This window comes from Neomonachus schauinslandi, chromosome 2 (assembly GCF_002201575.2).
Source record: "Neomonachus schauinslandi chromosome 2, ASM220157v2, whole genome shotgun sequence".
Classification (NCBI taxonomy): domain Eukaryota; kingdom Metazoa; phylum Chordata; class Mammalia; order Carnivora; family Phocidae; genus Neomonachus; species Neomonachus schauinslandi.
This window is the reverse complement of record NC_058404.1, coordinates 37,894,447-37,921,605: the sequence shown is the minus strand read 5'-3', so window position 1 is coordinate 37,921,605 and position 27,159 is coordinate 37,894,447. Positions and strand designations below refer to the sequence as shown.

The 27,159-nt window shown below is 48.3% G+C and overlaps 1 protein-coding gene across 1 annotated transcript in view; it reads left to right on the top strand.

The window, feature by feature from the left end:
* Positions 1-441: 441 nt before the first annotated feature.
* Positions 442-27,159, top strand: part of ZMAT4 (zinc finger matrin-type 4) — a 360,824-nt gene continuing 334,106 nt past the window's right edge. Inside the window, exon 1 of the mRNA XM_021681530.1 lies at positions 442-569. The gene's annotated coding sequence lies outside the window, so the exon portion shown is untranslated. The remainder of the gene's footprint in view (positions 570-27,159) is intronic.

Below are 27,159 nucleotides of genomic sequence, written 5' to 3'. Positions count from 1 at the left end.
CCCTCAGGAACATTCACCAGTTGGGGGAAAAATAAGGCCAGAAAATTGTTGCTATGGGCTCTGTTTTGTGGAAGTTAAAATGCTGGAGCAAGAATCTGCTTGCTTGATAGCTCCATCTCTCTCTCTCTCTCTCCCCCCCCCCCCTCTCGGGGGGACCCCCCCCCCCCCCCCCCCCGCCCCTTTTTCTACTCTCCCCTCCACTGGACTCCCAGTCCTGCCCCCACCCCGGGCCCGAGGAGGAGAGCCTTACAGGTTGTCAATGAAACATGGAATTATTTCCTTTGATGGCTTAGATAATAGTAGGAACCAAAGCAATGAGTGAGGTCGGCTGAAACCAATGCAGTCCTGCCCGGGACCGGAGAGCCAATCGCAGGAGCAGAGGGCGGGGCGTCGGCGCCAGCAGATAATTGCTAAGTGCATCGCTAGCACAGTTGGGCCGAGCTGCCGAAAGGTCTGGTCGCAGAGACAGGAACGCGTAATCCTCAGCGTGCTCCATCCTGACAGCATCCTTCCACGGCTCGGCAGGGCAGCGAGCCTCTGGCTGCCAGCCCCTCTGCTCCGCGGAAAAGGTACTCCTGCCTGCGTCGCGGGGGGTGCTGCTCTGGCTCTGGCATTCTCAGTGGCTGGCGGTTTAGCATATGTAGACGGATTGCAGAAAGAAAAGTTTAGGGGAGGAAACGTGACAAAGGTGGGAAATCACCGTCTTTTGTTGGGATAAAAACAAGCTGACAATTTGGAAAACTTCTTTGCTGTCTAGAACTGGCTTTGTTTACTACTCTCTCAATTAGCTGCACTGAGGTCTGTGGAAATAGGTCTGGTCTGGGGCTAGGGTGACTGCACGGTTGGGGTGTAAATTCAGGTTTGTTGGGTGAAGGGAATTACACCCCTGGATGTGCTGCTTCGTGGCAAACCCATCACTGGGAGGCTGATGCTGAGAAATATGATTGGTTGGTTGGGTTTTCTGCCATAGGGTCTGCCCCCTTTCCATTACCTTGACCTGCCTTCCCCCAACTACGTGACCTTCAACTTGAGTCCTTTCTCAAACTTCTGTCTCCTTCCTCCCTCCTACCCTTTGCCCACTCTGTCTCAGTTTATTTTTTTTGGGGGGGGGGGTGGGAAAAGAAATTTCCTGGGGTGTGGGCAGCTGTCCTGTTTGACCTGATGGGCATCTGTGTGACACACAACTTCAGAAACCAATGAAACAGTTCTCGGAGGGAAAAAAGATTACTTAATTGATTAGCTCCTGAAAACTGGAAGACTTTTCAGGGGTGGTGTGTCCTGAAATAAAGGGGATGGAGCTAAACTGTATCCCCTGTGAAGGTTACACCCTTATCAGAGAAGGGCTGTCCAGGGCAGAGCATGCCAATCGCTCTAAGAGGTGGAGGCTGGTGGGAGGGGCAGACTCCTAGGGGCTGCCTCTGTTTAGGTGTGCAGGTACGTCTGTGCCCCAGAGGGTGCTGGAGCCACCATCTACACTGTTTCTGATCATTGCTCTTCAAGCAAAAAAGCTTGCCATGGTCAGCGGCTGGTTCAGCCTCGAAACACCCTTGTGCATTCTAAATTGTGGGATCACAAGGGCCTCACTTGCTCCGAGACCCACTTTTGGGTCTGGGGAAAACTCCTTTCCCGGAACTTCTGCAGACAGGAGTTAGGCCTCCTAGGAAGCAAGGTCCCCATGGAGAGAAAGGTTATGTGCTTGGTCTTGAACTTCCTGCCTGCTTTGGCGCAGGCAGCTCCTACTTGAATGCCCTACAGCACTTCACCAGGTGTGTCCTCTGACCTGCTGGATGCTCTGAAGCTGTCAGTCCAGGACCAATCTTACAAGTCCCTGGGGCTTTGGTGAGGTCAGGTGAATTGCCTCACCCTGATTTCTTTCCTAGTTCTGAAGCTGGGGAGTTCGATTCCCAGTCCTGGCAAAAAGTGAACATCCTGGGAGAGATCCTCCAGCAACCCCTTGTCCCTAGGACACCCTTCCTGCTGAGGTGCGGATGACAGTCACCCTTCTCTGGCTCCACAAATCACTCTCAGATTTTAATTCTTTTCTTTAACTGCCACAACAGGTTCTCCACCTCCTTTACGCAGCTATTTTGGGTGGGAGTCGTTATTGTCGAAGCTCTACTCACAATGGTTAAAAAAACAGCTGCCTGACTTTTTTTTTTTTTTTTGGTCAGGATACAGTCAGCTTTCTCTTTTGCACATGTTGTCTGACAGTAAACAAAACAAACTTACAGCCCTGCAAATTATGCCTTTGTGTTTGGGAGTCTGGAGTGGACGCTGAGCTTTTGTCTGCTGTTGGGGCATATTTGGCCACACACCTTCTCCCCTGTGTTCTCTCTAGGGCACATGACCCCCAGAGAGCCCAGGAGAGGTGGCACCCAGCAGGTGGGGGGAGTTTGAGTGGGGGCACTTTGGTTTTCAAGAAGGCAGTAATAAAACTAGAAAATGCTTTTGAGTTTCAGGGGTGCCTCAAACCAAAAACCAGTAGCGAAAATTGAGGGTCCTTTCAACTGATGCTGATCTGCTAGATTTCTATCATGATAGAGGACGTTCAAAGTAAGGCTTTTAAACCAGCTCCTGAATGGTGACTCATGCTGGAGAGAAAAAAGGCAGGGTGGGGGGAGGGAGCAGAGGGAGCCTTGGGAAGTGCCAGTGGGACACGCTGGAGCGCTTGCCTTGTCTTCTCCTCCCTCCTCCTCATTCCTCTTCCTTGTAGTTCCCCATTTGGAACAAAGACCGTTACAATAACAACTCTAGACTAAAAAAAGCATAATAGGAGCTGGAGAATAATTGATGAAATGCAAAACACCATCATTGCAACTTCACCTTGGATGGGGCACAAAATCCAGGATCCAGCCCCACCGCTGTGATCTACTTTGGAGAATTCAATCTCTGGTGTTAGGCTGATTGGTTCCTTGTGAAGCATGGTGCCTGTTTGTGTGTGAAGGGACTGATTGGTGCTCGGAATATTAAATTTGTTACTCGTCATTTCATCAAACATGGTAGCCTTTGCCAGAACCCTGGGCAAGAACCATCCATAGATCAATCATTTTCTCCTCTCCCCAGTTGGGCAACTAGGCTTTCTCTCTTATAACTACTGTGCTGAGCAAGGGTTGCCTCTTTCTGCTTTCACAAGCCCTGGGTGACTTACCTGGCAAGTAAAAGTCCCTTCCTTACTCTTCTGTTTTCTTTCCTGTCGTCTCTTTTCATCATAAACACATCAGTAATCTCTTTGCCAACCTACTTTGATCTCGTCATTTTGTGCCAATTTTGCTGTTAAAGAAAACTGTCCCCTGAAAATAGGATTGAAAACATATGAAAATTTAACAGAGAAGAGTCTTTTAGTCCTTCTATTTTAAAATTTAATTTTGTGGTTTTGGGGAAATCAAATAAGCACGTTTATTGTGTTAGGTGTTTTCGTTGAGTGCTGTTGAGACGTCTTCTTTTTTCTCTTGGGTGGAGGCGTGAACTCCCCAGTTATTCTGGGGGTGTGTGTCTGGCGGTTTGAAGTAGTCTGGAGTATCCCCTGAAAGGTGAAGAGATTGGAGCATGATGCTTCTCTTTATTCATCACAGGGTGAGGGCTGTTTTGAAATCTAGGCTCTGAAATGTACTCACCTCCCACGGTTATTTTTCCCCTTCATTCTTAGGAAAATTTCATAGCCCAAATTGTTAGTAAATAGTTCACCTGACTCACTTTTCCTTACACACACACATGTCGCCTTCCTCCCTCCCCGCTCGGGAGCTATTGCATGCTGAACGATCTTACTTAATCTGATACATGCCTTTCTTTCTTCCTTCTCTTCTGATTCTTCCTTCCTGTCACTTAAGGTCACCCTAGAGGTTGAGATTTAATTTTGGACACCCTGCTCACCTCACTTCTAGAACAGTTAACCGAGGGGAGTCAAAAATTCTGGGATGCACATGGAGTTGCCCTGCGGGAGCAGTGAAACAATCCTTCACCACGTTCTGTTCCACGCAGACCTCCCCAGAGCACACGTGGTGGTGCAGCTACCCCTAATGAGGCAGGCAGGGCAGATGGTTCTGAGCACAGGCCTGTTAGATTCGCTGGGACTCCATCACGTAGAACCCTTGCAGCCCCTCTGTCCTGACATCCACCCAGCCTCAGCTCCCATGCAAAGGACTGACCTTGGACGCATTAGCCAGCAGTGAAATGTGCCTGTCATTCTCCCAGTTCCTTTGTTCTTTGTTCCCTTCTTACCCCTAAATCTCTCTCTCTCTCCAGAGTTAGGAAGGATCAGATCTACTTATTCTTACTAGGGTGTAAATAGTTAAGAGTGTTGCCACTGACAGAGGTGTTTGTGTTCTTAATGGAAATCCAAGCTGTTCATAGTGGAATTGCAGACATCTGCCTCGGGATTCAGAAGATGGAGTTTGGGTGGGGAGTGTCTGGGCAGTCGTGGACCTTTGCTTTTCAGTGAAGGCTGGTCGTGCTCTCACCCCGTCAAGGACATGCTGCAGCCACGTGGGGGAATGTGCCGGCAATATTTGGTGTCTAGCACCTGGAGCCTGATCCCTCAGACTTGACCTTGGCACTGTACTTATTTTGCCTATTCTGACCTCAGTTTCTTCATATATACAGCCAGGGGCTTGGACTGTGTTCTCATCGATCCCCTTTCTGCTCTGCCCTTCTCTCTGGATGTTGCCCCTGGAGTCCTAGATCCAGCTGGGGATGTTAGAGCTCCAGAAGGACTTGGAGCTTGTGGAGCATGCTCCAGTGTGGGCCACAGTGCTCAGGGATGCTTTCGGAGCTGGAATCCATGAAGGCAGGTTGGAGGGATGGTGGTTGTTATGCCACAGGAAAAACAGGCTGAGGGTGATGTAATAACTGATTTTGGTTTAGGAGGGGATGTTACATGGAGGATGGCAACCAGCTGTTCTCCATCTCCAGTAGGATTGAACGAGAGAAAATAGACAGAAATTGCAGCAGATGGACTTAGATTAGGTATGAGGAAGAATTTTCTGTCAGCAAGAGTTGTTAAAAAGGGAAGGTTGTGGAGCCTCCGTGATGATCTTTAGGAAATGGGTAAGCAGGAGATTCAGCTGGAGGAGGAGGTGGAGCTCTGTGAGGAGCCTGCAGGAAGGGCTGTCTGCTCCCGGGATCCTGGCCCTTTCCCCAGGAGGGCCCTTTGTGGTTTCCCAGAAACCTCACCTTTGCTCTAAGGCTATCAAAGTGGCTGACGGCCCAAGTCCCTGGGATGGCAGGAAGGGCTGTGGCCAGCCTGCGTGGCCCTCCAGGTACCGCCTAGACTGGCAGAGCCTGTCCATTGCTTGGGGCTCTCCAGTCTAACCTTTCATCCCCGGTTGTGGTCAGTGAGACCCAGGGAGGCAGCAGGCCTTGGTGTCCTCACGCCCTGACCCGATGGCAGAGCCGGGACCGGAGTCGAGGTCCTCCATCCCTTGAGTTAGTATTCTTTGCTTGGTAGCTCATTTTTTCTCTTGCTTCCAAATTGAATAGACCATTTACTTTTTCTGGGCTCCTAATTTTTCTCTAACCAAGTGGTGGAGACAGGGACACCTGCAGTTAAGCAGTGTTTACTGAGTGCCCTTTACTAGCATGGGGTACTCCACTCCACCTTCCCTGATTTATACAGCAAACTCTTCAGCCTCAGTCAGTGATTGGGAGGGGCTGCCGCAAGGCCAGGGCTGAGGGCGTGCCTGCCGGAAACTGGAGCAGAAAAGAGGGGATTGGGTACAACACAAGGAGGAAAAATATTATTCCACCTGAATCTTACAGAGCTGAGAGACTTGAGACATCTAGTTCAAGCTCCTCCTTGGATAAATGAAATGAGACGTCCACAGCATGCATGGGATGTGGACAAGACCCTTGTATCACCAGTTACCTTTACAAAACAAAACAGAATTTGGAATTTCATTCAGATTCTCGTTTCTGAGAGAAGCTTCTACAATGTGGGGCTGAAAGTCCACATTCCTTCCAGCCAGACTTGATTCATCACTGGGCAGATACATCTCTGGGGGCATGCTTGGAGCCCCCTGGGAGGAGCCTTCGGGGAGGCCCGAGGAAGGGGCACACTGTGACAGAGGGGTGGGCTCTCTCAAGGCCTGGAGGCTGGCTCCCTGTGGGGTCAGGGGAGGAGCAGGGTCCTGCTGATGGAAACAGCCTCTCGCTCTCGAGAATGAGGCAGAAGCTGTGCCCGCTTTGCCTTGCAGTGGTTTGAGCCACGTATGATGCAAGACAAACTGGTGAAATGAACAGCACAAAATAAATTCGTAATTAGGAAGTGCATGTGTGTAGTTACTGAGTACAAGGAAAGAAACACGTAAGGCTGTGCTGGGCTGGCTAGGGGCCGGCAGGGGGTGTCCAGAGCCATGTTTCTGTGCTAACAAAGGCATCCTGAGCACTGTGCCCAGCCCTGAGGCAGGCGCTGGGGAGTCCATCAGAAACAAGATAGGCGTGGTCCTTGTCCTGCGGGAACTTTCAAGGGAAGCCCGTTAGCCCCTGAGGCAGCCAAGCAGGAGGTGTGTCTGAGGAGCCCAAGGGTAAGAGGGCACAGTGGGCACCAGGGACTGGGCTGCCCGGGTGGTGAGACAGGCTGGAAGGGTGGAGAGAGCCGGGAAGCCGAGGGAGAGGAGGAGGGGGGAGAGCACAAGAAAGGACAGAAAGCCAAGGGACTGCCGCGCCTGTCCTGGGAAGGTGAAAGAGCCCACGTCCATAGAGAGAACCGGGAGAAAACAGATGGGCAGGCTAACCCAGGGTGGCCTTGTCTCAGCCCTGCTGCCACTGTTCCTTTCCATTCAGAATGACACTCAGCCTGACCCCCGCTTCGGTGTCACAGACTGCAGCAGAAGGCAATAAGGTGTGGGGGGCATGATGGTAGTATGTCCTGGATGCTTGGTATGGTCAGGTGAGGCCTCTTGGAGAGAGCAACACCTGACAGGGACTTGAGAAATAAAAAGGATCCCACCGGGTGGATGGGGAGGGGGAGGGGGGAGGGGGGAGGGCAGCCGCACTGGCAAGACTCAGAAGCACGAAACAGTACCGTGTGTCAGAGCACTGTGAGTAATATTCGGGTGTTGCTGCATCTGAGCACACAAGGTATGTTTCTGGGGGTGCAAGAGAGACAGGGGTTGGGAGTGTGCCCAGGTAGGGAGGGACCAGCTGGCCACACTGAGGAGCAAAAGGGTTTTAGGCAGGAAAAGGCAGTCACATTCGCCTTTAGGACGCATGAGTTGTGGAATGGAGGGTGGGGGTGAGGTTTGGGAGAGGCAAGGCTGGGCTAAGGGCCTGGTCCTGAAGTCATTTGCTGCCATCGAGGCGAGCAGTGATGAGGGAGGAAGGAAGACCCTGGCAATGGGAGAAGAGGAGGGAACAGCATCGCAGGGTGACCCTTTGACTTCCTAAGTCATCCTCAGTCAAGCGAAAATGAAAATGAATTTTTCATCCCCTGGAGGAGAAGCTGACAGGTGACAAGGAAAGGTCACACGGGTAGATGAAAGAGGGAAAGAGACAGAGAGAGAAAGGGAGAGAGCAGTGCCCCCCACTGCAGGCAGGATGGGAGCAAATGGGTTGCAACAACAGGAAAAGGATATAAGCTAGACATTAGCGTTAATGCCTTAATGGAGTGATTGTTAAACATGGGGACAGGGTCAGCAAAGACGGCTATGAACTAATTCTCTTCTCCATCGAGTATTAAAAAATCAGTCTGTCCCCTGATGGAAGAGTAGGCAAAGGATGTGAACAGGGAGTTCAAACAAAGGGAAAAGAAACACAAATGTCCAGAAAAAGATGTACAAGTGTCCAACCTATCTAATAATTAAAATAGTACATTAGAAATAAGATATCATTATCCACCTACGAGACTAGCAAACATGAAAATGATACGCCCTGTGTTGTAATGAATGCCAGGACGTGGACATTTGCAGACTTAGCTGGTGGGAAGATCATTTGCAAGCATGGAGACATGTCTCAAAAATATACCTTCTAAACCAGCAAGCAATTCCTCTTCTAGGAATTTATCCTATGGAAATAATCAGAGCTGTGCAAAATAGTTCTAATCAAGGATATTCCTTTCAGCATTATTCATTATAACAAAACATTGTATGGGGGGATTAATTAAATCTAATATGGCTCATCCATAAAATGGAAATCAATAGCTATTAAAGTTACATTGAATAATATATAAGAATATGGGAGGGGCGCCTGGGTGGCTCAGTCGTTAAGCGTCTGCCTTCGGCTCAGGTCATGATCCCAGGGTCCTGGGATCGAGCCCCGCATCGGGCTCCCTGCTCAGCGGGGAGTCTGCTTCTCCCTCTCCCACTCCCCCTGCTCGTGTTCCCTCTCTCACTGTCTCTCCTCTGTTGAAAAATAAATAAAATCTTAAAAAAAAAAAAACAAAAAAGAATATGGGAAAATGCTAATAATATATAGTAAGTAAATAAAGGTTTAAAAGTAAAGAGAGTATAAATACAATTTTGTAAAAAAAAAAAAAGATGCGTACAGTCATGAAAAATAGAATGGAATACAATATATCAGAGTGATAATGGTGGTGATCTCCAGGTTTTAGGAAACATCTGATTCTTTTATTAAACTTTTCCGTATTTTCCGAATTTCTTACAGTGAATGTGTTGTTTTACACATCAGCAAAGCACGTTCTTTAAATCAGTTATTCAAACCACAAATGTTGGAGCAGGGACTATACATGTAACAATGTGTCCGGCACTGTCTTGCTCCCTAAAAGTCACAAGGCAGCCGGCCAGGTGTCCTCAGTCCATTCGGTGAGATTGGATAAATGTGCAAAGGCCGAGCAGCGCAAGCTCCCCTGCTCAAAGTCAGCTTCCGATGTTGAGGGTGCAGAATCTCTGTGCCGGGAAGGGTGATCATGGGCAGGGGCAGCCTTCCTCCTCCCCTTCTCTCCTTCCCCCTTCCACACACAGCGCCAGCCTTTTCCCTTACAGTGGTCAGACCTAGCTTAGCCTTTAGGTGGTGTGTTTACATGCCTCACACATCTGCAGATGTCCTAAGTGGAGAAGTTGAGGCTCAGAGAGGCTATGACTTGGTCAGGATCAGGGTCACAAATCTAGTGAGTGGCAGAGCTAGGTGACAAGGAGCTTGGGTGTCAGAGCCCGCGCACCCTTTCTGGAGTGGGCTGTCTTGTAGAGCTTCTCGTGCTATTGTGGATAGCTGGCAGATTTCCAGCAGGAAGGTGTGGAGCACCCTCCCCTCCTTCCCAGGAGCCATGCCTTTTGCTTAACTCACCTATTAATTAAGACCGAGTGAATGCACGGACAGCTCCCAACAGCCATCGCATTTAGAGGAGTGACTTTGGGTGCGGAGGGTCTCCAGCGGTGCCCTCCTGGTTCTGCTTCCTGACTGAGTGCCTCATTTGTGGCTGGTTTTCCAGACTGCTTTTGCTTCCCGTGGTGCTTTCCTTTGTTGCATAAACTCTGGGCAGCCTGAGAATCCCGCTGTCTGTGGCGGTCACAGATGGCTGGCTCCATGGTGTGTGCCCAGGCTGCGTCAGGGCTCTCCGAGGCGCTTTCCCTCAGCAGGGCAGGTGGCGGCTCTGAGGGCCACATCCTTGGGGCTTTCACAGGCTGAACTGAGGAGAGTGGAGAGGCCTGCTAAGAGGTAGGGCTGGATGAGGAGTGGTGTGGGCCGCGTGGCTGCTTTGCTGCTCTATTTATTTGAATAACAACACAGATTTGTATGATGTTTTGTATTCGCAAGCTTCAGAGGTGGATGGGGCAGGTGTCTTTCTCCCCATTGTACACAGGAGGAAATTGATAGTTGGAAGGCAAAGCCACTTGCCTCAGTTTGTATGGGCAATAGGCAGAAGAGCCAGCATGGAACAAACCAGATTTTCTGCCCGCAGACACCACCCTACTCGTAATCGACAGGGGCTTCTTGCTGGCACGTGTCCTGGGTGCGGCGGGGGTGGGCCACAGCACCCCGTGTGGCCCTGGCAGGTACTTGATGACTTAGTTGATGGTAGCACATGTGAGGGGACTTCCGGAACACGGTGCATTCAGCTGAGTCCTGCCGTGAGGCCAAGTCCAGTAGGTCCTGAGAAAAGTGGATGCCAACGAGAGCGCGAGTGATCACGGAAGGCTCGTGGAGGATGAGCGTCCTGAGCCCTGAAGGATGAGCGCGATTGGGACAGAGAAGGGACCTTCCTGGTGTGAGTGGTGATCCAGAGCCGAGAGACAGCATGTGATGTTCGAGGCCACTGAGGGGCCATGTGGCTCGGTCAGGAGGTGATGCGGAGAGGTGCCTTGCGTGTCCCTCATCCCAGGCTTTGCTTCATTTCTCAGAATCCCTCCTGCGTAATAAGCTCGGGCAATGCCACTGGGAGGGAGGAAGTAATGGGTTGGGGTTTTCCTATGGATTCCCTCCTTCTCGCTGCCTCTCTTGATTTTGCTCCCACTGAAAACAAAATTGCCCTGCAGGGTTCCAGAACACAGGAAGGGGCATTGGGATGGTTCCTATTATGCCAGCCCTCCCCTGCCTGCCTGGAACTTAAGGTTTTCAGAATATGAAAAGAGGAAGGAAATATTATGGGCCAAAAGGAAAAGAAAGAAAAAGGGAGCAGAATGGGGAGGAGGTGGGGAACTCAAGAGCGGTGTTTGGAAACAAGGAAGCAACTTCTAGCACACTGAAAAACTGAAAAAGCAGAAGCATAACCTCTTTCTAAATTGTAGATTTTTTAAAAAGATTTTATTTATTTGACAGAGCGAGTGAGTGTGTACATGAGTGGGAGGAGGGGCAGAGGTAGAAGCAGGCTCCCCGCCGAGCAGGGAGCCCGATGTGGGGCTCGATGCCAGGACCCTGGGATCATGACCTGAGCCGAAGGCAAAGCTTAACTGACTGAGCCACCCAGGTGCCCCTAAACTGTAGATTTTTAAGTGTGGCGAGACATAAATAAGAAAGGAAAAAGAGTCTGAGCCTACCTTTTCTTTTCAAAGTCTTAAACGTTTGGTCATCAGCCACATTTTGCAGAGGAACCCAATGCAGATGCAGTTCACACAGCTGGTGGGTGGTGGATTGCAGGCTGGTACTGCCAGCTGTGCTGGCCCTTCTGGTCCAGGCCTGGTGACCGTGGGGGTCTAGGAGGGGGAAAGGGAGCTCCTTCTGCCTCCAGAGCAGCCCCTTGTCTGTTTCTCCATCCTGCCTCCTCCTGGTTTCCAGGAGGCTCTGCAGAGAGGTGCAGGGAGGGGCTGGCCGGTAGGCCCCTTGCCGCTGGAGACCGGGTAACTTGTCCATTCCCTGGGACAGGTCGGCGAGGGATGCTGCAGGCTATGGGGCTGGGAGAGCTTGAGGCTGCTCTGCTCTTTGATTTCACCCTGATGGAAATGATAGGCTTCTCTCCCTCATCCTTCAATTTCCTGAACAGGGTTGTGAGCTTCTGAAATGTGATGTGTTCACTTACTCATTGCTCAGAATAGTGAGAATTGACAGTCACAGTTCTAAGGCTTTATGATGCGGTAGCGGACAAAACTGACCCAGTCCCCATCCTCCCCGAGATGCTATTCCAGTGAGGGGAGACAGATGGCAAACAAAGAAGTCAATTTGTAGGAGGGCCGATATGTGAAATGGGGAAAAATGAAGCAGAGCAAGGGAATGGGGAGAATGTGTGGGGAGGGTGTGTCCAGGAGGGTGTGTCCCCAGGAGGGTCTCAGTGATAAAGTAACACCGGAGCAGAGACCCCGGGCTGTGGAGGGTGATCCATGCAGATGTCTGGGGCAAGGGCAGTCCAGGCCAGGAGAGGCCCTGAAGCTGGAGATACTTGGGGGGTCAGATGTAGCCATGAGGCCAAGGTGAACTTCAACAAACCCCTGGAGAGTTTTGAGCAAAGGAGTAACACAGTGTATGATTGAAGGGATTGTTCTGGCTGCCTAGTGTGTGCCCTGAGAGCTCGCTGTGGGAGAGCTGTGTGGAGGCAATGATCCTGGCTAGAGGGGGTGGTGGCTTGGATTAGTGGTAGCAGTTGGCGGGGGGGTGTTGTGTGGAACAGTCAGATTCTGGATATATTTTGAAGGTGGAACCGACTGGATTTCGTGATGGGTTGAACGTAGGGTTTGAGAGAAAGAGGGTTCACAGATGATTTCCAAGGCTTTTGGCGTGAGATGGAAAAGTTTGTGGAAGGAAAAAATTGGGGGAAACAGGAGGTAAGAATTTTGTTTGGGGAGATGTTAGACATCTAAATGAAATTCCTGCTAGTCCGTTGGGTTATGGGTCTAGAGTTCAGAGAAGTCTATGCTAGAGAAAAATCTTGGGAGTTGTCTGTGTGTTGATAATATTTAAAGTATGGGGCCAGATGAGATAACCTCGAGAGTGAGTGTATAAGGGAGCTACAAAGACTGAATTCTGGGAAATCCAATACTTATAGATCTAGAATAGGAATTGGTGAACTTTTTGTTGAAGAGCCAGATAGTAAATATTTTAAACTTTTCAGTCCATATGTTCTTTGCTGCCACAGTCTGCTTTGCCTTTGCAACACAAAAGCAGCAACAGACAACATGTAAATGAATGAGTGTGGCTGCGTTCAATGAAACTTCATTTACAGAATAGGCAGCTGACCCGTGGGCCATGTTTGCTGACCTTTGTACTAGGATGTCAAGATGAACCAGCAAAGGAGATGGAAAAGGAACAGCCCCTGAGATAAGATTGCCTCAGAGCCTAAGTGAAGCATTTTCTTTCTTTTCTTTCTTTCTTTCTCTTTCTTTCTTTTCTCTTTTCTTTCTTCCTTCCTTCCTTCCTTTTTTTTTTTTTTTTTTTTTTAAAAGGGAGTTTTTTTAAAGCTCAGGGACAGCCAGGCGTGCCTGGGGAATGTCACACTTATCACATGGGGGGCGGGGTGGTGTAGGGTGCCAACTTCTGCTTTGTCCTCATCTGGCCTTCTTCTCCCTCATCATTTCCCCCCTGAACAGTTTTGACCCTTAAATCTTTAAGGTTGTTGAAGGTGGAAGTTCTCATCTTCTGTAACTTCTACCTGCAAGGAGGGAGTAATCGGCCTGCTCACATACTGCTGGTGTGTGAAGTCGGTGGGGACCGAGAACTGAGCATTAGCAGGGAGACCACCAGCGAGCTGATGGCGCTTGAGGTGAAGGCCTCTTCGGAGCGGGTTGGTGGAAAGGTGTTGGAGATAGCTTATGGAAACAACCTTATGGAGGAGTGTGGGGGGGTGTGCTTAAAATGGGGAAGTATCAGGATGTATGTGTGCTGGTGGAAACAATCGAGTCTGGAGCACAAAGGTGATGTAGGTGACAACTGCTGGAGCCATGGGGAGGGAGGGGCTGGGACCCAGTGACGGGGGCAGGCGTGGCCTGGCTGGCCGAGTGGACAGCCAGGGAAGGGAAGGGCAGTTGTGGTCACAAGGCAGTCAGGTGGGATGTGTGGGGGTCAGAGTGGGGACTCTCTCCTGTTGCTTCATTTTCTCAGTGACTGGGAAGGAAGATCAAGAGCTGTCAGGTGGGGAGGGGACGTTGGTCATGGGCAGTGGAGACAGATGCCCCTGAGCACAGGGCGGGGAGTGTCGGGAGACAACGAAGAGGGTGTGAGTCTCTAAATCAAAATTAAAATGTTTGTGGCAATGCTATCACTTGAGCTTTCCACTGTAAAAGGAGCTCTGTAAATTCTGAAGAGTTATGACTGAATTAATAAGGCCAAGACGAGGGTGTGGATTGAAAGTCCTCAAAAAACAGTCTCAGATTCCCACAGGCCTGGAGCTGGCTGACCAGGTGGCTCTTGTATGGCTGTATTTTTTTTTAATTGAGCTATAATTGACATATAACGTTATATTAGTTTCAGGTGTACAACATAATGATTTGGTATTTGAATATATTGCAACATGGTCACCACGATAAGTCTAGTTAAATCCATCACTATGCATAACTATGCATAGTTACATTTTTTTTTTTGTACGGTCGTATTTTGAGGAAATGGAGCTGCTGACTGGAGTTACTATCACTCCTCCCAAGTCAGACAGTTGCGTGAGGGGAGAGAGACCACTGGCCTGGGGTTGGGGCAGTTAGGGGAAGCCTGCTGTACTTTTTTCTCTCTCCTTCTAAAGCTTTTTTATTTGAGACTTCTTACTTATTTTTTACATCTTTTTATGAGGCAGGAGAGAGGAAGGAATGAGAGGAGGATTCCTCTAATTTTTATGTGAAGACATTGTCCTGGGGAGAGAAGGGACCTACCCAAGGTCCGTGATCTGAATGTGGGCTGGACCCCATAAAGTGGGGACTGAACCCTCTGGTGTCATCCTTTCAGATGTCCTAGGACAAAGGGAGGAGAGGTGGAGAAGCGGCCTCCTGGAGAAGTCCCTACAGTTTGGGAAGACGGAACTGTTCATAGAAAGTAGGAAGAAATAGAACACCTCCTTAGTTCTAGTTAGATGCCTGTAGGGAGAGAGCAAGGAAGACAGAGGAGGGCACAAGTGGGATTGGTGGAAGGAAACTGACTTGGGGGCTTTAGAAGAGAGAACCAACTAAGAGCATAGACCCAGCAGAAAGCAGGCAGAGGCTTCCCTCCGGGACTGTGCTGTGCGTCACTGGAGGGAGGAGCGCAGCTTGAGGGAAGTGGGGGATGCTCGGGGACTTCAGAATGTGTGCCGAGGGACCCGGTTTACCTCAATGCACTGTCAGTGCAGCCCAGGAAGGGGCGTGGCCTAGCACCAAGCTGGGCACGTATAGGACCCGTGACTGTCCCCGGGCCCATCCGGGTTTCCGAGAGGGCACTCTTCTTGGATGGCAAAGGGTCCAAAACCCTGTGCTCACTTAGGGCCCGAGGTTGTTTGTGGGAGTGATAAGGGCACTACGGAGTTTGTGGTTCAGGGCTGACCCAGGAAGAGGACGCATCGTCTTTTCTCCAAATCTTATCTCTGGTGGTCTTTCGGGGATGAAGTAGAGAATATGGAAGCACAGAGGTGTAGGGACCCAGAGTTTATCCAAACCCATGTTATCTCCAAGGGCCTGGCTCAGAGAGTCCCTGTGGCTGCTCCAAGCCTTCGTTTCCCCAGCTCTCAAATACCTCATGATACCATCTCATAGATTTGTTGTAGGGATTAAGTGGAGTGTTAGCTCTAAAGTATCCAGCGTAGTGCCTATAATAGAGCACGTATGCAAGAATCTGTGGGAATGCAGGGTGACAGGGGTGTGGGTGGGAGGGACGGCTTCTCTCTAAGGCTGGGCCAGGCTGGGCCAGGCTAGTGGGCTGGGGTGAGCAGGTCATGGATTCCATGTGCTTCTGCTGCAGTAGCCATCTCCGAGTGGCTAGTAAAAAGGTCGGAAGACCTGTTTCTGGGTTTCAGAGCTCAAGTGCTTCTTCCCAAATATTGCTGGTCAGCGTACCAGAGAGGAATGGTATAGAATTGCCAAATAGTGCAGTGCCTTCAAAAAAAATAAATCTTGGGAAAGAAACTCTGAAAGCTGCAAGAACCATGATATTGAGAGAGATTTAAAGGGAACCCAAAATCCCTGCAATGCTTAGAACAGCAGGAACATAGATTTCTCACACTAATCAAGTGATTTGTGGGAAAATCCTATCCATCTCCCTAACCCGAGCTGAATCAAGCAAATGATGGCTGCGAGTTGCAGAGTGAGCTCCGAGGCAGGCGCGAGGCTGGTTTATGACCCTGCAGAACTTTCCTGTGCCATGAACTCCAGGGCAAGGCGGTGACCCCCAAGGAGGGGAGCCCCCTCAGCCAGCTCCCTCTCAGCTGTCAGGGTGAGGTGGTGTGCAGGCTAGGAGGGTGTCTCCCACCTGCCTGTGGCAGAGCTTCTGCGGCTCTCATCTGCTGAGAGGATTTCACCTGTGTGTCGGGGGCAGGGTGGGCACACATCTCCTCCGGCGTCTGAGGAGTGACGGTGGTGGACAGGTACCCGCCCGCACACTTAAACGTGACACTGATGTGGGAGCTGTCTGTCAGGAGATACTCCTGTCTCTGCGTGGAGAGGACGCTTCTAATGGGCCTTCTACTGGGCTGTGTTTTCAAGCCCTTCCAGGCGATCTGGCCCCATGTGGCTGACATTAAGTATCGCTTTTTTGACTGTGAATGGATATTTCCCAGTCTGGGTTTAGTTAAATTCCAGGGCATTCTGAGTAATCTCAAGAGTGCTCAGGTGAAGCCAGGTTAAACTTTTTGCAACGTAGAGAGGAGACACTTGATGTGTCACACTTGACGTGTGGGGAGATGTGTGGGTGGCTGGATTGGGCTGAGGAAGGAGGGGTCGGGGGTGATGTGTGAATCTTGGCACAAGCGTGTAGTGTCAAAACATCCAAAATGCTGAGGGCTGTTTTTCTATACAGAAAAATAAACTCACTAGAGTTCAGAGAAAGAGGAATACAGTGGCTAAAGACACAGAAAAATGTTTGACTCTGTGACTAATCAGCAGAGCAGAATAGTTAGGCAGATGGGGTTCTGGAGTCAGGCTTTGATCCTGGCTCTGAAAGTGAGCTGTTTGACCTTGTCAAAGTCATTCAGTTGGGCCTCAGTTTCTCCCTCTGTAGCAGGAGGATGAGAGGGCCTACCTTGCCGGGATACCATGTGGTGGTAAGGTTGAGCTCTTACCACTGATAACAATGCCAATAATAACAATAATAAAAGTGCTAATTAAAATGGAAATGAGATGCCATTTTTCCAGCTATAAAATTACTGAAGGTTAAAAATGACATTGCTCAGTGTCATGGAGATATGATAGAATGGTATAAGAATAGGTATAATCCTATTATTAGAACTGTAATTGGTGCAACCTTTCTGGTAGGCATGATTTTGGGGAGTTCCATACTTGCGATTTACTTCTAAGATTCTATCCTGAGGAAATGATCAGAGATGTGAGGAAACGTGTGTATGAACGTGTACACTGTGATGCTATTAGTTTTTCTGAAACACTGGAATCACCTTCCCCCCATAGCAGGGAACTAGTTAAATATATTATGGTACATCCATACAGTGGAGTAGTAGGCAGCCAAAAAAAAATATTTGAAGAATGTTAGTGACATGAGACCATGCCCATCAAGCCATAGGTTAAATATTTTCTAAACTGCCTAATGAAATACACACATACGTGCATAAACGTGGCTATAGTACACCAAGATGCTAACAGAGATTCTCTCCAGATGGTGAGATTACAGGTGAGTTTTGTTTTCCTTTTTGTATTTTCTTCTGTAGCTCCAAATACCTTACAGTGAGCCTTTATTAATTTTTGTAATAAAAGTAATTAAAAAATGATGGGAAGAATAGGAGATCTGGTAACCTGAGTGGATCCAGTGCTTGCCCTGTTTGGAAAGTATTTCTCTGGGGATCAGGCCTGAGTGTGGATTCCCCGGAAGCTTGTTGGGAGGCTGTGTATGGATCCTTCTCTCTTCTCTCCCTGACCAATGTGGAAGAAACCAGTGTTTTGGAGATAAAAGCAAACATTTAGAAATGAGGAGGCAGAAGTGGGTATGTGGTGACGCCATCAGCAAGCAGAGCAGATAGCTTGCCCTGGTTTGCTCTCAGCCCTGAAATCCATTAGCTTCCTGGGAGCCACAGATGGTGACAACCTACGTGTCTAGTCACTACCAAAGCCTTACCCAGCCTGGAGCCTGCTGCCCTCTTTCCTTATGGTTGTCACTAGGAAACCAGGAAGAGGTATCTTAAAACAGCAGGCCTGCCCACAGGATGCTCCTAGAACATGGGGGCTGGGGACACCAGGGATGATGTAGGCCACTTGGCAGTGGCCATGGGTCCAGGGGCAGGTGTGTCTCACAGGACACAGTGGTCCCCAAGCCTGAGCCAGGTTACTATGGCATCATGCATGTTGAAGCATGGGGTATCTGAACAGAATGTTTGCAAATTTTATAATTCAGTAAGTGTACTGATGGAGCTGGCTATTTAATAGAAATAATTCTTTTATTCAACAGATACCTTTCGAGGACATGTCATGTGTCAGGTCTGGGGTTAGGTGCTGGGTATTCCCTGGCAAATAAAGCAGAGACCTCAACCTATGTGGAATTTACTCTTTTCTGTGCATTGGACAACTTAGTTCTGATATATATCTTTCAAAATCTGGAATTTTTTTTTTTAATATATTGGTTTTGCTTAAAGTAGGACACACTTGCTTTAGGTCTGTGAAATATTGTAGAAATAGTGATTTTTTTTTTCCTTTAGTGCAGATGTCCCAAGTGTTATATAAGTTTAAATATTTTTCTTTAATTCATCCTTATGACATCTCTGTGAGATGGGGCAGGAAGGGGGTGCTGCCTGCCTTCAAGTGAGGTGCGGGAAGGGACATTTTTGGCTCTAACTTTGGCCCTGCTGAAAATGTCAGGGCAGCTGCTGACTTAAGTTCAATGAGGCTGTCTCTCTTGATTGACTGTTGATGGCCACTGGCCACTTGGAGGCCCTTTGCTGAGGAGATGTTGTATGTTCTCTGCCCTCTGGAAACCACTCATTCACCTCGGAACTTTTTTAAACTTGAAAATACAATGGCTATTGTGTGTGTGTGTGTTTTTTTTTTTCCTTCTCATTACACTCAGCACCAGAATCAGGTTCCCTAAGATCCTCTGAGGTACAGGATTATGTTTAGCAAATATAAATTGTAACTTTTGTAAAGATGCCACCTTCCTCTGTATAATATGTTGTGACTTAGGTTTTTCCTCTCTGCTTTGGAATGCACCCAGATGTTTTGCTTCTTTTAAAGATCTGACATGGCCATGGCCGGCTCTATAAATAGTACCAAACATTAGCTATAATGCTGGCATGATGCTGATTTTTTTTTCCTGCCACCCACTGAAAGTCTTGGGAGAAAATTCTCTCTCTCTCTCTCTCCACGCACGCATACACACACACACACACACACACACACACTTATAGTTATTTTTAGACGTAAGTAAAAACCCTGAATGTGTTCAAACACATATGTATTTTGTTTCTTTTGTTTTTTAGGAATTAGGTAAAAAGGAGTTAAAGAGCTTTCAACAACAACAGAAAACAAAAGGACTTTCCTAAGTATCTACGATGTCCAGGCAGAGTACTCAATTAAATTACCCCCGTCACCAAAACTCACAGTCCAACAAGAGGACAGCTTTATTAGTAACCAATCCTACCAGACTTCCTGGGCATAAAATGTGAAAAGATTCCTTTTATAAATTCCTGGGGATTTTTAATAGTTGTAGAAAGAGTCTCTAACGGTTGTATTAGTTTGCTAGGATTGTGGTAATGAAGTAGGACTGAGTGGCTTGAAGAACCGAAATTTCCTGTCTCACAGGTTAAAAGGCTGGAAGTCCTGCATTAAGGTGCCAGCAGGTGGGTTCATCCTGAGGGCTTGAGGGAAGGAGCTGTTCCAGGCCTCTCTCCTTGGCTTGTAGATGACCATCCTTCTCCCTGTGTCTCTTCAAATTGTCTTTCCTCTACACGTCTGTCACTGTGTCCAAATCTCCCCCTTTCACAAAGGTCCCAGTCATACTGGATTAGAGGCTACCCTAATGACCTCATTGTAGCTTGATGACCTCTGTTAAGACCCTATCTCCAAATAAGGTCAGGCTCTGAGGTGCTGTGCCTTGGAACTTCAAATATGAATTTTCTGGGGGAGAGGGTACAATTCAACCCACAACAACAATCTTTGAGATAATACTTGTACATCTGGGAATAACTTGCCTTAAACCATCTGAGATTGATAATATTTCTCCTCTTCTTTCCTCACTGAGGAATGACTTTCTACTTTTCACGTTATTTTCAAATTTAACTTTACTAACCCGATTCCCTCTATGGTAGCCAAACCTATTTCCTTTTCTGTGGAGCAAAGAGAAGACAGCTGGTCACCAGCCTTGGTCTAGTAGCTTAGTAGCCATCTTGAAGGACATGACATTCTATCTTCTCTTTTTCCCTCATGTCTTGGCCTCCCTGCAGCCTGACCAGTGGGTTCCTATAAGGAATGTCTTGGGGGAGGTCCTGTCCTTCTCCAGATGGGTACCCCTGAGTACTGTGGGCAGACTTGGCACTGCTGAGGGTGTGGGGAGCAGACAGGGCAGGGAGGAGCTCATCAGCATTCAGCTCCCAGCCTAGCTGTCTTCTGGGGCCACCAAGCCCTGACTGCTACTTCGCATACCCTCCTCCACATCCGGTGAAGACACCATATACCACACACAGCACCTGTTTCCCAACTGTTCTTCTTAACTTGGAAATCACATAGGTAATAACTAGTATTTTCACTGCCAGTGGGGGGCTGTGAGCACCGATATGCTATATTATAGTTAATACTTTTCAGACACACGCTCATTCATCTCTTTTTCTCTAATCAGCTGCTCACACCAATATGCTGTATTGTGTTTAATACTTTTCAGACACGTGCTCATTAGCTGTTTCTTTTTAACCTATTCCCTTGTCTGAACCAAGCTGACATGCTCCTTGGTCTTCCTGCTCGGTGTTCACAATCATCACACCCAAGGAGATGTGTTGGGCAGAGGCAAGACTTAGACTCAGGGCTATCTTTGTACTAAGTATACCCACCTGGACAAGAGATTTTATGTTCACTCCCATAGGTGACACTTGGACAGGGAGCCAAGAAAGAATCTAGAGTTCCTCTAGGGAGAGCTAGAAACCTGAAGTACAGGGATAGAGCCAAGTGTGACAGAGAAGAAAGAATTTAGTTTTGTTCCTGGCTGTCCTGCTACCTTCCTAGACACTGTGCAGGGGAATATAGTAGCCAGTTCCGGAGACAAGCACAAAAAAGTTCAGTGCATGGAAGATCGGCAGATACATGTTCTTGTTCTTGGTGCATTCATCTGCCCTGCTCCTGCAATTCTGAGTAGTACAGCCGGAAAATCCAGTAGGAAAATGGGAAGAGGGGGAGGCATTTTTCTTCTCTTGAGTTATGAATACAGACACCACCATCTTCTTTGGTGTTGCTACTAAGATAAGCCATGTCAGAAGCTACACCTGTTGCAGCCAGTCAGGTCAGACCAAGAGTTACAATTAGGGAAGGCCTTGGGCCACTGATCAGATACAAGCACTAAAAAAAGTTCCAGTAGCCAAAACACATTCATGTGCAAAAGTGCAACCATTAAGAAATTGTGTTTAAATTAGGTATGCTTAGCTGCCCTGGGAACGGTATGTAAAACAGATATTATAGTTTTCCCTTGAGAGTGGGAGTGAAGGGAAAGCTTAGGAAAACTATATCTCATTAGCTTGGGGTTGGGGGGTATTTTTTCTGGCGGTGTCAGCCATGGCCATAGGCCCCCAGTTGTAAGATTTAGTGGATGGATCATTCCTACCACACAGTAGGAAACTGCTAGGTGAATCCTGGAGTTTTACTCCACTCAGGAGGTGGTGGTGGTGGGGGGGTCTTCCCTGGTATACGTTATGCCCGTTCATTTAAAATCAAATAATAGGGGCGCCTGGGTGGCTCAGTCGTTAAGCGTCTGCCTTCGGTTCAGGTCATGATCCCAGGGACCTGGGATCGAGCCCCATGTCGGGCTCCCTGCTCCGCGGGAAGCCTGCTTCTCCCTCTCCCACTCCCCCTGCTTGTGTTCCTTCTCTCACTCTGTCTCTCTCTGTCAAATAAATAAATAAAATCTTAAAAATAAATAAATAAAAACAAATATACACATGCTTTCCCAGTACCTTCCACCCCCATCATCTTGAGGTGAGCCCAGAATGTAACTCTTGCTCTCTCAGAGTTTCTTTTCTTCAAGAGAATTCCAAGTGGTGGTGATCTTAGCAGCTGGATGTGATGGGTGCCTTGTTACAGCTGACACAGTGGCCCACAGCGGTTCTGCTTCTCGAAGAGCACCTAAGCACAGACATTTGATGGGACACCTCCTAAGTGTTCAGGAGTGTGCCGAGGCCACAAGAGGCTAAGGCATTGGCCCTGCCCACAAGCTGCATGATGTAGATGAGGAGACAGACATACCTCAAATGAGCGGAGAACAAGGAAGGGTTCAGTGGGTACTAGAGAGCGCAGTGAACGTGCAGAAGAAGGTGACAATTGGGTGGTGGTCAGAGAAGCCTGCAAGTGTAAGTACAAGGAAGGGTTGAACTAGGGCTTAGTTAGACTTAGGACGTAAAGGAGAGGGAAGAAGCCAGGGTCTCGGGCTGGGAAGGTGGCATGAGCAGAGGCCCCTAAACAGGCATGAATGTGGCGGGTGAGATGAAAAGGAGAATGGCCTGAGGTCTCTTGGCCACTAGCCTGTGAAGGTTGATGATGCTTTGCAGAACAGTCCTGGTTCATGTTTCTATAAAGCAGAAGTAGTGAAGGGGAAGGATACCTCTAACTCATAACAGAATCCCGAGCAACTGCCATCAGCAAGCCCTTTCCCTGCTTGGCAAGGCAGTGGCTCCTGTTCAACCCAGTTCTCCACCGCCTGGCTGCACACTGTGTGCCCTGTGCCTAATTGAACACCCGACTCTTCTCTAGAGACCCTCTGTTGGCCCACTACCTGAACTGCCTCTCTCTACCTGAATGCCTCCCCTCAACTCTACAGGTTCAAATCCTACTCCATCCTTCAAGGTTCAGTTCCAATGTCCTGTCCTCCCATGGAAACTGCCCTGATCTTTCCTCTCCTGTCCCTGGCTCTCAAGGATGCTCTAGTCACTTTTGTGTACTTCTCTTAAATGTTCTTACTACTTACTAGTGAATATTGATTGAGTACTTACTATGTACCAGGCACTATTCTCTGTACCTTGGATAAATCAATGAATAAATCAAAGACTTATGCTCTCCCTGAGTTTACATTCTAACAGGAGAAAACAGATAATGAATAATACAAATGATACACAAGTAGATTATATACAATTTTAGAAGGTGATAACTGTTACAGAAAAAAAGAAAAAGGAAAGCAGAATGCTAGGGGCAGGAGTGGGGGTTGGGAATGCTGAGCTAGGTGGAATGGCATCAGGCTACAATTTTAAATAGGGTAGTCTATAAATAGGTCTCCTGAAGAGGGTTACATGTGTAAAGACTTGGGCAAAGGCCCTGAGGTGGAAGTGTGCCTGATGTGTTCAAGCAACAAGGAGGCCAGTATTGTGGGTTTTTTTTTTTTTTTTAGATTTTATTTATTTATTTCAGAGAGAGAGAGAATGAGTGGTGGGGAGGGGCAGAGGGAGAGAGAGAAAGAAGCAGACTCCCTGCTGAGCAGGAAGCCCGATATGGGGCTTGATCCCAGGACCTGGAGATCATGACCTGAGCTGAAGGCATTTGCTTAACTGACTAAGCCACCCAGGTGCCCCAAGGAGGCCAGTATTGTTGTATAGACTGAGAAAGGGAAAGAGAAGCAGGGAAGGTGGTCAGAGAAGAGCAGGGGGACATCATATATGGCCTTGTAGGCCAATTTTAAGGACTCATAGAGACAAGCAGGATTTTGAGCAGACGAGTGATATGATAAGATTTATTGTTTAAAAGACTCATGCTGGATGCTGTGTTCGGAATAGACCAAAGGCAGGGAAAGGTGGAAGCAGGAGACCAGTCAAGAGGCTACCGCAGTGGCCCAAGTGGCCTGCACTAGGGTGGAGGCAATGAGAAAGTGGTCAGATACTTTGCATATTTTGAATTTTATTTTTAATGAGTAGTTTGTGATATAGGGGAGAAGGAAAGGAACCAAGAATGACTGCAAGGATTTTGGCTGGAACAGTTGGAAGGCTGGAGTTGCCAGTGCTGGTGATGGGACAGGCTGTGAGAAGGGGCAGTGGGCCAGTGAGGAGTGTTGGAACTCTCCTCATTGACTGGAAACTACGTAGGAGTAGGTATACCATATGATGCACTTTGCTGTCTCCTTAGGGACTTGGGAATTGTACTTGATGGGTGTATCATATTGTGGGGCTGTTGGGATTGCAAAGAATTCCTGCTTTGGAAGGACATCAGTTAATTTCTCAGTGATTGTTTAGATCAGATCTCTATGTCTGGCTGCTTCCCCAGCTGGGCATTTTTGCTTCTTTGACATCATCCAGAGATTTAGTGACAGGTCTCCAGCAGAACAGGGGTAGTTTGATGAGGATTTGATCTTAGGTGGGTTAATCTCATGAGCCATCAGGACACTAGATAATAGGCACAGAATATTTTGTTGGAACTAATCTTTTCTCTCTCAGTCATTATTACACCTAATGAAGATGATTAATTGGTGTTAATTAGTATGCCAACAGAGTACAAGTACTGTTAAAAACTCAGTGTTCCTTTTGGATTCTGGAGAGACTAGAATGGGGGTGGGGAGGATAAGGAGGGTGTGTTTGGCTTTACATATAGTCCCATGCTGCAGAGATTTCTGGTCAGAATCCCACTTTGTTGGTAGAGAGAATTGACTGGAAGCATACCCAGGCTAACTCAGCGGTTACTTTGTTAAAATATTCCTAGTGGGGCTGTACCAGTGATTAGAATTGTTGACATTGACCCTGCTTATGTTTATGCCATTGCAAGAGCAGACTCTTCACCCACAGGTACTTATGAAACATCTACTCAGTGCCAGCCATCATGCCAGTCACGGGGGAAAATAAGGATGTCTGACACACTGTCCCTGTCTTTAACTCTCAGTCTATTAGAGAAGGCAGATGTGTAAACAGGGATAGATAGAGTGGAGTCTCAGAAGAGGCAGAGGTCAGTTACTCAGCCAGAGCCAGAGGGGCTTTCTAGAGAAGATGGTGGTTGAGTTGTGTGGAGAAGAGTGTGAAGTGGTTCTGGCAGATGAAATGGAAAGGCCATTCCAGGCAGATGGGAACAGTGTGATGGGAAATGAAGCTGAAGAGACGGGCCTGGCCATGAAGAGCCTTCTAGGCCATGACAAGGAGTTTGAACTTTATGCAATAAGCAATAGATAGATATTAAAGGTTTTTAAGCAGAGGAATGATGTAAATTAATGACTTCGTCCCTAGAGTGTCATGAAAGAGGGGTTGGAGAGGTGGGATTCTGGAGTCAGAGAGATGAAAGGCTTTTACAATAGTTCAGGCCAGGACAATAACCTGGATTGAGTTGTTAACGATGGAGACCACTTGGAGAGGCATTGGTACCTTGCTGCACCTAGGTTACTTTTGATTCTTAAAACTCCTCTATAATGATAATGGCATTTACTAAGAGCTGGGAACTTTCCTCACTTAATCTTTCCAATGACCCTGTAAGGTAGGTACTGTTAAGAATGGATATGTGTGGGAAACTGAGGCACAGATTTGGATAAGCTGCCCAAGGTCTCCCATGACCAGGGATTTCACAATCCATGCCGTTAACCACACCACTGTTACTGCCTCCAGGATAGGTAAAATCATCCCATTTCATGGATGAAGAGAATAAGAAAGAGACGGGTCTTTGGGGAATGAGGAGAATGGAAGAGTCTAGGATGGCTCTTGGTGTGGGGATTCTCAGATCTCAGGAAATATGAAAATTCTGCCAACGGCACTGAGCGTTCCATAAGGGGTAATGTCTGGGGTGGCAGTTAAAGAGAAGAAAAGGCATCTGAGTGTGTTCCTGTGGGGAAAGAACCTTTGATAGGAGAAAATACAGTTCAGTTGTCACACTGTCACCAGCTCCCTTCACCTTTTCCTCCTCTGGAGTGGGAGCAGTCGGTGTGTGGTGGGAGTGGAATGCCCTCCCGTGAGCCTCGCTTACTTGGTTAATATTAACACCTCGACTCTTCAAGTGTCTGAGGGTGGAACTGAGGTTGTCAAAGCGGAATTGCCATCCTCAAAAACAACACAAGTCGAAAACCGTGTACAAGGTTGCACTTCCTAACTCTCAGTGCTGTTCAACCAGTTGAAGAGCTTCTGGGGCTACACTGGGGGGACCTTGTTTGACCCGTTTCTGTGGGTCTTGATCTTCCAGAAGACAGAGGTCTCTCCGTGGCGGCCTGCCTTTGTCACTCGTTGCTAGATGACTTGGCTTTCTCAACAAGGCCAGGAAGCTGAGGAAGCAGCCCCTGGAGGAGAAAGCATTTTGTCTAAGTGCAGCTGCAGGGACTTCCTCTTCAAGGATCTGTGGGCCATTTGGGGGTCTGTCACTCCCCAAAGCAAAAGCTAAGGTGTAGCCTTCAGTATTGCTCTGCTGCATCAGGGAATCTCGGCACCGGGGCCACTGGGAAGGCTGCTGTTGATTTGGAAACATCTACCCAGTGACAGGGAAAGGTCAGAGCGACAGCTTTCAGTGACTCATTTGCATTGTGGATGATGTTCTAAAATAGCTTATTTCTGAGAGCCATTAAATACTGATAAGTGGGCATTTTTGTAGACAGAAAAACAAATAAGGAGCGACGTTAACATTATCTTTTCTGTGCACATGTGGCTGTGCATCCAGGGAAGACTGACATGGGGCTTGGCTTGCCAGTCAGGTGACACTGGGGGTTTCTCAGATGGGCCAAAGGCAACACATCCCTCCAAGCTGCGGCTGCCCCCTTCCTTTTCCCGAAGGATTCTTCATCTAAATCTCTTTGTCACCTTGCGTGGAAGATTTTTTTTTAACCTCTCGGGGCTTCAGAGACTGAGGTTTATTAGTACTGACAGCCCCTGATTATTTAAAATCCTGGAGGCCAGGATTTCTGCTGTGCTGGTCCACAGAGAGTTCAGCTGGCCGGCCCCTGCTGACTGCCCTGGTGGCTCATGCTCTGAGGGCTGCATGCAATAGCAAACCTCTCTTTAAATTCTAAAATAGCTAACAAAAACTAAAAACAAACCAGTCCCCTGTACTCTTCCCTGCCACTGCCAGCGGCAGTCCCTCTCTCCTTAAGTTCAAATCCAGTTCTCTGATGGTAGTCTAATAACTTTAAGCAGCAGAAATGTTGCATGCAGTTCACTCTGGGTATGACCCACGGGGGTGCAGGATGAGAGGCTGCTGGAGGGAGCGCCACCTTGTCACCACTGCCTTTGCATCCTCACTAACCCCCCTGGGACAGGGCCAGAGGCCTGCCTTTCCGAGAGGGGACTTTGAGAGCACAGTGGAGGCATTTACCAGGATGTTCATGCTCCTGTCCAGGGCGGGAAGGCAGGAGGTATGTGTGTGGGGGCGGAGGAATCACTGTTACCTAGCAACAGCCACATCTTGTGACAAGACTTGTGTCTGAAGGAAAGAGGTTTTCGCTGGCACCTGGAGAGGCTCGCTGTGCTTCTCTCCAAGCCGGGAGATCTTGGTTGCTCTGTGGGGCACCCCTTCAGGGTTCCTCACTGTGGGTGCTTTCCCTGCCCTGAATAGAGGCCTCCTGCTGAGGTGTGAGGTGTGTATGGGCATGTGTGTA